Here is a 13,859-nt window from a genome sequence, read left to right on the forward strand (position 1 = left end):
GGTCTGGCCTTTGCTGTCCCCTTGGCTCCAGGAGGTGACCGCTAAGTGCCTGGACTGTCCTGTCTGATAGACTGTCCTGTCTATCGGGTTTAGGTCACACCTGACAGGCCAGCAATGTGGTTTATGGTGCGGACTCTGGGCCATGTGGTATCAACTTGACCTCCAGAAGGACTGGAGACTAAGGTCAGCCACCTGGGTAGTCAACATGTCCACATGACTGAACCCCAGGAAAACTGGAGTCAAGGCCCAGGTGAGCTTTCAGGTTGGAGACACTCACACGTGTTCCCGGGAAATGTGAGGACAGCCAGGTCTCTGCAGGGACTCTTCTGTAGCTTCTCACCAGAACCATGATTATGACAGCTTCTGGCAAGTTCTATCAATCTTTTTATAGTTTCATTTATCACACCATCATGTGGTCATGGGGTCCCCCAAGCTTCTAATTGGTGTCAGAAGAGTAGGAGATCTCAGGTACCCCCCCCCAAATTTTATGGACCCTCTGCAATGTCATTTAATCCCCACATAACTTCAAGGAAGTAGGTGTTACCATTCCCACCTCAAAGTCCAGGAGACTAAGTAGTTTAGGCCAACATTTTCTTGCCCACGATCCCAGAACCAGTTGGGGGCAGGGGGTCCCTCTAAGGTTGATCTCTAAACAGCAGCATCAGTGATGCCATCCCCAGCGGCCCTGCCGCCCTCCACTAGATCCCATCTCAGGCTGCCCCCAGAGCTGCAGAAGGTGCAGAGGGCCTCACTCTGTCCTGCTGCTTTGACCAGCAGCCCATGTGATGGGAAGATAAAGGGAAAGCTTAGAAAGTGCTTTAGCAGGTAAAATACAAAAAAAAAAACACACTTGTAGAGATGCTGGATGGTATCGTGACCTTAACTACCCAACGTGCAGACAGGCCACCTAGAACAGACACCACAGCAGCCAAGCAACCCAGGGAGCCCAGGCAGTGGTGATGCAATGCCCCCAGGACAGGACATTCCATCAAGGGGCGGACCTAGGGCTATATCAGAGGAGCAGCAAGGGGGTGGGCAGAGAGAGGACTCAGGCAGGAGGGGGCAGAAGGGGTGGCCAAAAACACATCTGGTGGCCAAAAACACACCCCAGGCAGGATGGTGTCTGTCTCAAACACCAGCCTCCGCCTACCCGCCCGGGGAGGGGCAGGAAGGAGGCTGCACACACAGCAGAATACCCCCCCCACCCGCCCCACCCAGCACAGACCAAGCTGTGCCTGTCAATCCTGCCTCCACGTCTCAGGAAGCCTGGCCAGTGCCCTCTGCCTCCGACACAAACGCCACCCAGCTACGTGCCATCAAATTAATTTTACGGCAGCAGCAGATTTAACACTGTCCCCTCAAACAGCTCCATGGTTTCTGCAGCCCCCAAAAAACACAGCCAAGAAAGAATCGTCGTACCTAAAATCCAGATTTGGATCGTAAGTGTTTACTACATTTGCTTCTATGCATTGCTTTCTGTTTTACTTTACACGTGTATACAAAAGCAGAAGAAAAAAATCTAGTCAATCAGATTACCTTCCTTTTGCTTTGTCCTTGGGGTTCAAGAATCTAAATAAACGTTGCTATTGGGGACATTTAGCAAATGATCGTTTTAAGAAAGGACTTTTAAAGTAGAAAAAACTGAGAAATGGTATTCTTAGTAATAGTAAGGTGGATTACCAGCTGGGATTTTTTTAAACACCGCTCAGAGGATAAGCTCTGAAACAGGTGCCATCAACTTACAGCTCCACAGGGGTCCATGGACAGTCTCAGGGTGTCCATAAAAACCATGAAATTGACACTGTTTGCAAACCACACGGGCATGGGCTCCAGAGCCATTTTTCTGAGGTGAAAGTCCAAAGCTTTCATCAGCTCCTTAAAGGGATCTCTGACCCCCAAACATGAGAGCTACTAGCACATTTGGGCTGGGACATTCTCGGTCTCAGATTCTCTCAAGATGTCCCCATGCGCTAGGAAGGGAAGAATGATTATCCCGCTGGGCAGAAGGGAGGGGTAGCAACTGCCCACAGGGGTGCCCGTCGCTGTGTGAGCAGCGTGGCGACTGTTTCCTTGTCCACCATGGTCTCCAGCCCAAACACTTCAGTCTTCCTGGGGACAGAGACTGGACTTCACAGACAACATGTCAGGAGCTCAATCAGGGTCGGAAGCCTGATGCTGGGGGGTTGGGAGTAGGGGGTGCCCGCATCACCACAGTAAGCCGGCCGCACGCGCAGTAGGTGCTTGATAAATGCTTTGGGGTGATAATGGTGATCCTGTCTTCCTTGCCTGCTGTTCTCACTCATATGATTCATCTGCAGCAAAAATATCTGCTCTGGCTACAAAGAAAGAATGTACCCTCTTTAGGTCTGGAAGTTCCAGGCTGCCTGCAGGGCAACAGAGTCAGTGAGTACAGGAGAAGCTGGGGAACCTTGCCGGGCCATTTGGGAGGAGACACCCAAGCAAGATTCAACAAACAACCGAACGAGTGACCCTGCTCGCCACTCACAACTGTGAAGTGAGTCAGTGATTCCATGATCCAGGGCCCCTCCTCTGCCCCAGAATCAGAACAGAGAAAGGAGGGAACCCTGATTTAGAAAGCTTGCAGAGCAGCGGATGAAAAAGGTAAGGCCTCGGGAAACACCTTTAGACCTCTCCTCTAGCAAAGTGAAGATGGGCTGACAGCCCTTGATCCCACAGCTGCCGGCCCAGAGTGGCCTCCCTGCGCAGCCCGAGGGAACTGGCAACACACAGGGACAGGGGTGATAGCCCATGGATACTTGGGGGGCATGAAAATGTTCTGGAAGGAGAGAGGGCAGTGATGTAGGCGCAACTCTGTGAATATACAAAAATAAATACACACTGAAGGACAAACATAAAATAGGTGAAAATTATGAATGTGACATACATGTCTCAATGGAGTTGTCATCAATCGTAGGTGCCCACCTCTTACTAACCCCCTGGGAGGATGATGAGATGCTCTTGCTATGTGAACCCTGGCACCTGCCTGGTTCTGGGGCTCATATGTCCACAGAAATCCAGGTGGGATTACTGTTATTACTCTGTGCTCCAGGGCTCCCTGGGGTGCAAAGGGAAGGCAAAAACTGATCGTTGTGATTGATTGTGGGTCAGCAGTTGAGATGGAGGTGGTGGAAAAGAGCCATAAGCTTTATATGTGAAGTTATAATATTTTACAGTAGAATGCATTCATCTATTACTTGTGGTTTTAAATTTTAATTTTTTAAATGTCTGCTATTATGCTTGAGACATGTTTCTATTAATCATCTCACGCTGTCTGGCCTAACAACAATAATTACACACTAAGAACAACTAAGAGGCAGGAAGTGCCCACAGAGGAAACGCTCATCAAAAGAATCAGTCATTATTGATCCAAACGACAGAATCCCCCCCCAAAAAAAAAGTTAACCAAAGGCAGAGAAAAGGCATAGATAGAAGGGAAATAGGAGGCAGGTGCCCCACAGAGGAGCCCTCCCCTCCCCAACAAGGAGAAAGACAAAGCTCTGTGCCCCCCGTGCCTCACCCCAGTGTCTGAGTCCCAGGGCGTCGTCTGCGGGCCAGTGTCTTGGCTGCTGGTGAAGCAGGGAGCGGAGCTCAGCAATAAATTGCCCTAATCTGTTTATCACACCTATTTTTAGGTCTTCGGTTTATAGCTTGGTGAAATGAGAAGGTGCGGGTTGCCCAAGTACCTGGCTACATCGAGATGTTTCACAAGCAAAACCAGAGTCGGAAATTAGGGGGCGATTTCTGAAGCTGACACCCACTCGGAAGGCTGCTGAATAGCTGGCTGATTTGTCCTTTGGCAAACCAGGTGAAAAGGCCCAGAGAACGACATTGAATGGCCTGGGAATATGCGCACATCTCAAGCCTGCTATGGAGTGAGGACTAAGACACTGGGTGTGAGGAGGGAGCTGGAGCGTTATCACATTAAATCCTCACCCATCATCTCAAAAGAAAACAACGATAAGAAGTTACAGAACAATACACACAATATGTTACACTAGCTGTTGAAAAGGAAAGCACAGATTATTTAGGTATGTCCTTGAGAGGGGATCCACACCAGGCTGGGAGAGGAAAGATGGGGTTCTCTTTACTCAGGGACCCTAAAGGAGCACCAAGCTGTCTGAATGTTTATAATTGTGAATTCACACATTGCTTATAAAATAGAAAGTGTTTCTAAAAATCAGAGGGGGCCTCCCCTGGTGGTACAGCGGTTGAGCGCTGGGTTGCAAAGCTACCCGCAGCCTCTGCAGCACCGGTTCGATCCCCGGCCGCGAGGCAAGGGTCCCACGTGACGCGCAGACCTCTCCTGCTGCGCCTGCTGCTCCCCTCAGCAGTGTACTTAGTCAGTCTGCCTGTTCTGCTCTCCCTACTGGCTCTGGTGAATTCTCTCACTCTCCCGTGCTTCTGACTGTACCCAGTGCTTGGATAAATAAATAAAAATCTTAAAATAAATAAATAAATAAAAATCAGAGGATGATCGTGATTCTAGCTTCAAACTTCTTCAGTTCCCCTGTATTAAAAACCCAGCCCAAAGTTGCTGAAAGAAAAGAGGAAGCAGGGTCACTCAGGAAAGTTAATGAGTGTATATCATTATATGACAATGGAATAGGATGATTTTACAGATCTCTACTGAAATAAAACTAAAGCCCAGCTTTCAAATAGAAAGAACATACATCCTTCATGAAAAAAACAATGTCCTATGTTTTTCTGCAAACTTAGGACCTATATCTTGCATGTTTGCAGTACTTACTGATAATATTTTTATTCCTTGAATTGAAGCAATCATTTTAACAAGTTCATTTTAGAAGTATCACCGGACTGGGGTGGGATGAGGAGAGAAGGAAAGGACAGTCTTACGCCACTTCTGTGGTCTACATTTTATACACTCTTTCTGCTTAACTGCTCCCCCTTCAGGGGTGCCAGAGCCTGCTCCTTCTGTTCTCAGCGGTTACCGGGGGGCCGATGTACTAATGAGGATGTGCTGAGTATATAAAACCTAACCTGAGTTGTCAAACTGAAGAGCAAATGCCAACTGCTGTCTCCTAGGTACTCAGGATTTAATCTATGTTCTGTCCAAAGCACAAGCAGTCTTCACAAGGAAGATATAATCGTACTGGAGGTAACATTATATTTCTAGCATTTTGTGGCATTTCATTATGAGGCAAAAAATCTCCAAGTTTTCTGTTTTATAAAAACTGAGTCTTCTGAACCTCCCTGCTGGTGCAAGAGTTTAAGATACAACCTGTGAGGGTATCGGCAGCCACTGCAGCACTAGTTCAATCCCCGGCCAGGGAGCAACCCACATGGCAGAGCAGACCTCTCCTGTCTCACCTGCTGCTCCCCTCAGCAGTGTATTTCAGTCAGTCTGCCTGTTGTGCTCCCCACTCTGTCTCAGGTGAATCCTCTCACCAACCCACCCACACCTCTGGCCTATACCCCAGTTCTTATATGTATAAATACATAAATCTCTTTTAAAAAAAACAAAACAAAACTGAGTCCTCTAAAGAAAACTGAAGTGAATAGTGCAGTATCTTCCTTAAACTTTGCAGAAATTCTTTTTTTAAAGTTGTCATACAGCTCATATAAAACCATGTGAATTTATTAGTGGTATTCTGAAAATAATAAATATAAACTATCCTAAGTATTCTGTATTATATTAAGAGGAAAAAGAGAGGAAGCATCGGTTCCTATATGCTGAACCAGAGGTGGCACTGACCCCAGACCCACTACATGAAGAGCCCATGTCTCACTCGACTTGATTTCTCTTCATTTTCAAAGGATACAACCACATGGCAAATAAAAGGGCTGCCCGACACACGACTTGTGTGCCCCAGACACACAACTTCTCTGCAGAGCTGTGTGATAGAGTGAGGACTTTTCCGACTGTCCATTTTGTTTTTTTGGGTTTTTTTAATAGATTTTTTTTTTTATTTTTAAAGATTTATTTACAAGCTTATTACAAGATTATACAAGCACTGGGTACAGTCAGAAGCGCGGGAGGGTGAGAGAATTCACCAGAGCCAGAGCGGGGAGCAGAGCAGGCAGAAGGACCAAAGTACACTGCTGAGGGGAGCAGCGGGCGGCAGGAGAGGTCTGCGCGCCATGCGGGACCCTCCTCCGGTGGCCGGGGAGCAGCCGGGGATCGAACCAGTGCTGCAGAGGCTGCAGGCAGCTTCGCAACCCAGAGCTCAAGCGCTGTGCCACCGGGGAGGCCCATCCAACTGTCCATTTTGTTGAAGAGACTTTCCTTTCCCCAACATATACTCTTGGCTTCTTTGTCATAAATTTACTGTCCATGTAAGTATGGGTTTATTTCTGGGTTCTCTTTTATTCCATTAACCTGTGTGTATATTTTTCTTCTAAAGCAATATATTTTTAAATTATGTTGACTGTGGCATAATTAAGATTGTCTTCACCCAGGCCTGTAGAGCAAAGGAAGCCAGGTGATGTGGTGCTTAGCAAGGTTTGGCAGCTAGTCTTTTTTTTTTTTTTTAAGATTTATTTATTTATGCATAGAAGAACTGGGGTGAAGACTAGAGGTGCAGGGGGGTAAGAGGATTCACCAGAGACAAAGTGGGGAACAGAACAGATGGATGTACTGAAACACACTCCTGAGGGGAGCAGCAGGTGAGACAAGAGAGGTCTGCTGTGCCATATGTGGGTCAGCTCCCTGATCAAACTCAGGCTGCAGCAGTGATAGCGCTGAGACTTAACCCATAGGCCATAAGGGAGGCCCCAGTAGCCACAGTCTTAGTTCTTGGTCAATGGTAGGAGGTGGGTTCAAACCTTGCCTTGGATCAGAGCTCTGGGATCTCTTCAGAGTGTTGTCTCCACCACTAACCACCCACCTCTGCATTACTAGGACAAGGGGAAAGACAGACACCTTCACATGCCTCAACTATGTATTACTAGTCTTTCCCACACTGGGCAACTAGCAATATCTACTCATTTGTCATCATTTATACTCCAACCACTTTCAAATGAAGAAAATAAGACTTCCTGGGACAACTTTGCTTCAAGTCAATGGAAGAACCAAGAACATAATAAGCATGTGTAGAGACTTCTAGTGCTCACCCTTCTTCAGACCTCTTCATTTTTTAAGCAGGAGGACTCTGTTTCTCCCCCTCACCCCTGGCCCTTATGCTCACGTGGGTCTATGTGACTAGTTCTAGCTTACAGGCTACAAGCAGGAGTGATACCCCCTCCAGGGTGAGCACGTAATTGCAGTACTTTTTCTTTCTCTCTAGCGATCAAGAAGGACGCATGTTCCAGTCAATACAGCTATGACATGATGGAGTGTCTGTTATCCTGGGTCCCTGAGGGACTGCATGGAGCAGTCCTTACAGTGTTCATCCCACCAATCCATGTAGGACATGCAAATAGTGAGAAATAAATTTTCATTGTAGTAAGCCCTTGGGATTGTTTCTGTGCTATAGCATAAGACTACTAGGACATTTAAAAACTCTTATTCCAGTAGAAGCCTAATATACACAAATAAGTAAAATACAAAAAAGGGAAACTGACATTGGCCTGGTTTGCTGAACATACTCAACAGGTGACTGATAAAGGAGTGAATAATTGACCAACACAATAATGGTGTGGACAGTGCAATGATGGGAGTCTAAGACAAAGAGACCTTCACTTCCATCTAGGAGTGAATGGAAAAGGTGATGAAGCAGAGGAAACATAAATATTAACAACACAAATACTAAAAAAAAACTTGCTGAATTACTGATATTTCCTGACAAAAGGCCCCTACCAGGGTAACCCTTTTTCTCTAAGTCACCCCTCCACCAAGAAACTGAGGACCAGCTTCAAGTGAGCTGAATCTGCCTCCACCCATCCAACTTGAGCTACTAGGTCTCCAATCATGTTACTTAATGGAAAATGATTCTCCTCTCTCCAAACTGAGATGTTGGAAAAGGGACCATGTTGCCCCTCCTGAGGAATTCAGTGCAGCGAGGACACTCGGAGTGACTTCCCCACCTGGCTCTCTGTCTGTTGCTTGCACTGGGGGTTGGTGGCTGCCACTGGCCATGGGTCACTCATGACTCCCAGTGTCTACACCCGCTCTCTAGGTCAGCGGCTCCTGCTGACAGTAGCCAGCAGCTACCCTCATCAACAAGTCACTCAACAATCCTAGTAACAAAAACTCCTGCTCTTAAGTATTAAGTAATGTGATCTTCTAGGAGCACCTCTGCTGGCAGTTCTTGGGGTCCTCAGTCTTTTGCCCTCTGGCAGCAACTAGTAGTCCGGATTGGCCAGATGGTCATCTCAGCACCCCTGTAAGCACCGCAAAGCACAGCTTTGCTTAGAGGTACAAGCTGTGCCTCTGCCTTCCTTGTTACAACCATGGGACTGGAGGCATCTGCCAAAGAACTCTTTACAATCCCTCTCCTTGCCCTCCCAGGACTGCAGATAGGGCTGCACTGCCAGCTGTCCAGCATGGGCAAGACCCAGGCTCATGACCCTCTTGAATCGGGAACACTCTATCTCCCTTAAGAGGGTCTCCTGCTATTCCTAATCCAAAGTGTGCCAAGGCTCAAGTGTCTCCGCAGTGGGCTTGGCAGTAGTCCCAGATTCCTCTTCCTGCATCTCATCTGCAGGGTGAGGAGCACCTCCGGGACTCAGCCCCAGGCACAGACCTCCCCACCCAGGTCTTCATGATAAATGGGTAAAGCATTATCCTAATAATATCCCTGCGTTATGATCCCGTGGGACATGCATCTGATAGGGATTAGCACATCTTAAATATCACCAATCTTCGTGAGGAAGCTTGTCTTACTGTTCCTAACCTGCCTGACAAGGCACCTCAGGGCTGGAAAGTGCCAGGCACATGAATACAGAGCCCTAAATTTGGGTTCTATACTTGCCACTTACTAGATGGGGAACCTGAAAAAATAACCACCTCCCTAAGCTTTGGTTTCCTTACCTATAAACTGGGATTAAAGCTGTTCTACCTGCCTTAAAGGATCATTTGTGAGATGGATATTAATGATTATAAAAGCTATTTCAAAACACAGATGCTGAGTAGTATATACTTTCCAAGTAATATGCCTAATGAGTTAAAAATCCCTTACAAATGACATACTGCCCGCATTGCAGTGCTCAATTACTAAATAACTGCTCTATTCTTTTGTCTCACTGGGAACATTGAGAGGTTTAAGACCTTGTCCTTGTTCCCTGGTGATTTACCTTAGTCAGGGTTATTATCCAATTCAATCTTCCTGCAAAATGAGAGCAGAAAGGTCTCAGGACATCATCCACGCCATGTCCCTCACCTGACGAGGAAGGAGATTGCGGGCCAGAAGGGTTATGGAATAGCCAGCAACAGGTGTTCTGTTGATATATATTGTGTGTCCTCTGCATGGGAGACTTGATGAGGACCACACAGGAGGACTGTGGTCCATCCAGGCTTGGAACCTGAGGCCCAATTCTGGCCAGGACTGTTTCATGGATAGCTATAAATCTACGTCTCTGCATCTGCCCTGTTGTCCAGCCTCTTAACTACTTATCTCCTATGATTCTCACCCTGAAAGTTCTTGTAGAGAAGAATAAGAATTGAGACAGAGTGGGGAACAAAAGAGCATTCCAGGAGGTAACATGGGGATAATGGGCACTCAAAGAAGAGGGAAGGAATACTCAAACTGTCGAATGTCAAAGCCCCAGTAAGGATGATCTAAATGGAATGACAACCCTTTAAATTCACTCTATGGAGAGAATAACTGATGGGCCAGTAGACAAGCTAAGGAATTATGGAAAAACCAAGAGCTGTGTCTGCCAAGCAGAACATATATTTGAGTCCAGGTGATAAAGTAAAATACCCATGACACACACACAGGAGTAATTATTGGGTTCTCTAGAACAGTCTTCCTTAGCTTCAATCAATTAAGACTGAAAAATTGTAGAAATTCTTCTTATGTCATACTTGGGCTTTTGCAGTAGCTACTACATTATAGCAGCCTTTAGCTTGAAAGAATACTTATCTGTTCATCATCATTATTACTCCTACTACTGTTAGGGGGAAAGGATGTCCTGAGCAAACGCCATACAGGTTTTGTGGACTCCACCCCCAGTCTAGACCAGAGCCATCAAGACACTGGGAACTACAAATCCCATGATCACCAAAGGGAGGGTTGCGAGGACCTGAGGGTAGAGTTAAGCAGCCATGTTTTTGTTTGGGTATATAACCAGCCATGTGGCCAGGGGTCGCCCTCTTGGCCTCATGGTGCTTGGCTTTTTGCCAGCTTACAGCAGGTCAGTGGGATTCCAGGTCAGCGGAATGGGTAGGACGCATTCACAGATTTATCTCCCTCTTTTTCTCCCTGAGTTACTCACTTCTTTATTTCCCTTTCTCTTGTAAATAAAGCCTGTATTAACCTTTTGTGTGTGCCTGCAGTTTAGCATTAATAAGTCCCCTGTAAGGGCGTGGGTGATGACCCACAGTCAGGCAACCCATTTCATGTCAGGGTTGCTCTGTAACATTACCACACACACACACACACACACACACACACACACACATGTCTCTGAGTCACTCCAGGCCTCTCCTAAGGGGAGTCTTGGGAGGTCAGATGCCCTCTTCCAGGGGAAGCATCTCCTAACAATCTTTCCACGTAAGCACCTCCTTGTCCCCAAACAATGACAGTCCCAGCAGTCTGGGACCCCAATGTCACCAGCCCCCACATTCTAGGATCTAGGGTTCATGTGAAACCTTTCCTCCAGGTGGAGTTGGGGGGGGTGGGTCCTGCCCCAACCCCGTCCTGTGACAGGAGCCTAGAGCAGGTAGCAGCAACTCATGACAGAAGACATCCCAACTGGGGACTTGCCCCCAGGGTGCCCGGTCTTCATTGAAACTTTGGGAAAAGGAAGCCCTGTCCCTTCTCCCTCAAAGGGGGGGAGAAGGAAGGTACCAGGCTCTCTTTAAGAAAACTGTGATCCCCAAATATGAGCTTATGTCTCTCTGCTGTCCCTTCCCGACTGGGGAGCAGGGTTAAAATGGGGTAGGAGCTTGGCTGGGAAGCAGAGAACTGAAGAAGGAAAAGAAGCAGGCCCAGGAGGCCCAAGGCAGAGCCCCAGAAGTGACTGTTCTCTAAACGTGGGACCAGAGGACCAGAGCTGGAGCCGGGCACACTGGATGTGCCCGAGAGGTGTTGGCACTATTGTCTTCAGGATCAGGGGTCCTGGTTACCTCTCCAGATCATCAGGAACAACCTCCCGCTCAGTTCAGCACAACCAGCAACTTGCTACCCCACATACAAAGCTAATGCTTCAACAAAGTCAAAGCCCAGCTGGTGGTCTCTGTTTTCAGACTTCACCATAAACGTTAGAGCAATGAGACCCTAGATGCTCAGGGTCAAACAGCACAGGAAGAGACAGGAGGGGTTCCATGCCTTTTGCACTTTCTGATTTTTTTTTAGCAGTGAACTCTTTCTTCCTGTGAAATGCTAAGGGTGGAAGACCACCATAGAATGCTGCTTTAACTGAGGCAGATCTTGGAGACATCCCTTGCAGCCACCCTGGGGCTCCAAGCGGACAAATGTTAACAAACTGGCTGAAAGCATCAAACATTCCATACTCTTAGAGTCAAAGGGGTTTTGACTTTGTTCTACCAGAAGCCTCATCATTTTTGAAAGTTATCATTTATAGACATTATGTTTATGATCTACCAGAGCTGTTAGTCAAAGCATCTCTGCCCACACACAGCACAGACAGAAAAATGAGAGATGACCGCCCCACCCCAACCCAGCATCCGAGCTGAAACCCCATCAGCCAGGGCCCTGCAGAATCCAGCATGCTGGTGTGGAGTTTGCCCCAGAGGGGCCTGGTGTCAGTGCTGCTCTCCAGCCTGCCCGTGGGTGCCCCCTGGAGGCCAGGCATCCAGCAGAAGCATGCCAGCGTCTCCTCTGGATCTTGGACTCTGGACCCCAGCCTTTAAATCCTGGCCATTCCACATGCAGCAGGAGGGCTTTGGCAGTGCCCCCAGGTTCAGGGGCTGAGATGTCACCAAGGCTTTAGAGGCCGAAGCTGTTTATCTCGCCCTGAACCTGACCCCGCATCAGAAGCCAGACACTCCTGCCCTGACTCAAAGGCAAGCTGCAGCTTTGGCCAAAAGGAATATATTTCTGACCTGCTATGTAAGTGTGAGAGGAGGCTTCAAAACAAGAAAAACAAAGAAACACAACAACTGACAGCCAAGGACTCAGAATAAGATTCTGTCAGCGCCTGCGATAAAACTGGATGCCAGGCCCGGATCATCCCCAAATTTACAAACACCCACTGAATGTTTCTGCCACGAATAGTGCCACCCACTCCTGACCACACTCATTCCCGGCCGTTTCTTGAACTGTGCCGACTCACAGTGCCTGCAGGAACCCTAGAACCCCAAATCTACAAAGTCACCTGCCAGGATCAAAAGAAGTTGTTCCTCTTTTTAAAGTTGTAACACATGAAGAAGGCTGGTTTTTGTTGTTGTTTTTTAACCTATATTACTTCTTTTCCCCCAAATTACAGAAATAATCCCTGTTTACTGTACAAACTGGAACCCAGAGCTATAAAACTGAGACAGTGAAACTCCTCACAATCTGACAACCACCACTATTTAATAGTTTGAGAAACAAGCTGATTTCCGACACTTACTTTGATCTCACAAAAATCTAAGGAACCCATATATTTTTATATACTAGTAAAGAAATGGTATTTTAGTTTTACAGCATATGCAACCAAATTAAAATGGTCCAAAAACCGCTTGATCTGATGCTTAGGCCCTTCAAAACAGTTGAAAAGAAATGTATTGAAATAAAAGGTCACTGGGCTGCTGCTCACAAATCCATGCATAGATGGAAAAAAAGCTGACAACTGTCAGCTAGAAATTCAAGAGTCCAAAACTAGTTTGAGTTATCAGATCGCTGATTCAGAGGACAAGCTACAAATTTGTGGAGCCCACTGCAAAACAAATATGTGGGGCCCCTTGTTCACAGATTAGTAAGAATTTCAAAACAAGCACGGGGCCTTCTGAGTGTATGCAGGTCACATGCCAGTGGAGCCAGCCCTGCCTGCACCCAGTTGTGTAAACACCTGCCCACCAAGTCTCTTTGCTTTGTGTTCGTAAGGCTGCAGGTCTACATGTTTGCCTTGAAGGCCATTCCTTCTGTTTTCTAAAACTGTATAGTTTTCTCTAAGAAAAAAATGTATGGGATGAGAATAAAGGCAGGAAAAATGTTTTTAAAAAACATTATATTTTTAGCTTGATCTTGATTAAGTTGTGTTTTCTGACATATTTTCCAGTTGAAATGAATTGGCTATGCAGCTAATATCAGAGACATACAAAGCATTCTGGAATATCAGGTTAGCAAAAACAAAATCTTAAGCTCCATTTCACATCCCAAAATCTACATCTGAGATTATTTACAACATGAGATCGATTTCTGGGATGTGTTGTAATAGGCTTTCAAATTTTTTAAATAACAAAAATACGTGTTTCTTTCTTTATACTCGAACAAACCATCACTAAATAGACTTCCCTTAAAAGTAGAAGAAAGCCGTATCACTTGGCAGATTTAACTGTATAAAATTAAGAATTCTCTTTAGCTGCTTTAAAATGCAGCAGGTTCAACTTACAAGAAAAAGTTGCTACACAATGTGGTCCTCCCTGTCTTCCCTGTGTCCCTTAAATGTATTGCCATGTTCCACATGAGCTGGGTCATGCATAATAGCTTGTTCTTTTATACATGATAAGAATACCAAGAATTCCTTCTAACTGCTATAAAAGGCTTGTAAAAGCCAACAAAAGGCCTGGGTCACATTCCTTGGCAACTATCAAGTGAGGAGGAGGCAGAGAA

General features: G+C 46.5%; 1 protein-coding gene and 1 long non-coding RNA gene across 2 annotated transcripts in view; one reads left to right on the top strand and one right to left on the bottom strand.

Annotated features, from left to right (window-relative positions):
- RBM20 (RNA binding motif protein 20) overlaps positions 1-13,859 on the bottom strand; it is a 166,750-nt gene that overhangs the window by 103,037 nt on the left and 49,854 nt on the right. The window lies entirely within an intron of this gene.
- Positions 227-3,692, top strand: LOC129144982 (uncharacterized). Its single transcript, XR_008549914.1, has 3 exons — positions 227-250; positions 2,365-2,515; positions 3,654-3,692. It is a non-coding gene; the product is annotated as an uncharacterized LOC129144982 (long non-coding RNA).

The sequence above is a fragment of the Talpa occidentalis genome, unplaced genomic scaffold (genome assembly GCF_014898055.3).
Source record: "Talpa occidentalis isolate TD23 unplaced genomic scaffold, MPIMG_talOcc4v2.1 talOcc4.8, whole genome shotgun sequence".
Classification (NCBI taxonomy): domain Eukaryota; kingdom Metazoa; phylum Chordata; class Mammalia; order Eulipotyphla; family Talpidae; genus Talpa; species Talpa occidentalis.